Source organism: Arachis duranensis, chromosome 9 (assembly GCF_000817695.3).
Source record: "Arachis duranensis cultivar V14167 chromosome 9, aradu.V14167.gnm2.J7QH, whole genome shotgun sequence".
NCBI lineage: Eukaryota > Viridiplantae > Streptophyta > Magnoliopsida > Fabales > Fabaceae > Arachis > Arachis duranensis.
In genome coordinates, this window is record NC_029780.3 from 102,548,061 (window position 1) to 102,549,022 (window position 962).

Sequence of the window (962 nt, forward strand, 5' to 3'; positions counted from 1 at the left end):
TCATACATACACACCACAGGCACATGGTTTGTTATTCTTTCTTTCTTGAGACCTTGGTGTCCAGCACCTCTTTGGGTTACTAAGTGCTCTGTAGCAAAGGTTACTCTTGATAGTGGACTTTCAGCTGATAATCCCGGATTAGTTAACCCAAGTTACCAAGTGATAAGGCACCCCTAAGAGCTTATTCATCCAAGTATATCCCTTGTACATAAACACCACAGACACATGCCTCAATTTTGAAACCCTTGGTGCCTAGCATTGTTTCTTATTGTGTTCCTTTTCTTATTTTCAATTGTATTACTCTTTTTCTTTTCTTGTTGGGATCTTATTGTTTAGCTAGCCTCAAAAAATGTGTCTCAAACATAGGACTTAGGATGGATAGTTGCTTTCTTTCCTTTCTTGGTGAACCAACTTAGCTTACTAATCAACCTACCACAAACATTCAGAATGCACTTCACAAAATGACTCCACTCTTGTTCTTCCCATAACATTTTCTTTTAGATAAACTTAGAGAGACAAGCATACAAGTAAGGAGGATGAAAGTGAGCTTTCAAGACATTAGGCTCAATAACATAGACCTAAGCAATGAAACTTAAATGCATAATTGAAAATTCTAAACTACCATGGAAGCATGTTCTATTTCATACATGATTTTTCTTATTTAAAGCTTTGAAAAAGAAAGTAAACTAAGGAGGAACTTCACCACCTTTCACTTGTTGATATGCTCATTCTCTTCTGCTCCCTTGGGATTCTCCTTGATTACTTGAGTCTCCATTTCTTTTGCGCTTCCCCATCAACTTTTTCCAGAAACTGGCATCCTCCATCTTCTTCTTTAATGCTTCCTTTTGCTGTTTCACCTTCCCCTCTTCTTGTTCAGTTAAGTTCTTACGCACTGCCTCATAACTTGGGATATCAGGGTGCAGGTGATGCATATGCTCAGTCACATAGTTTAACCTTGCCTG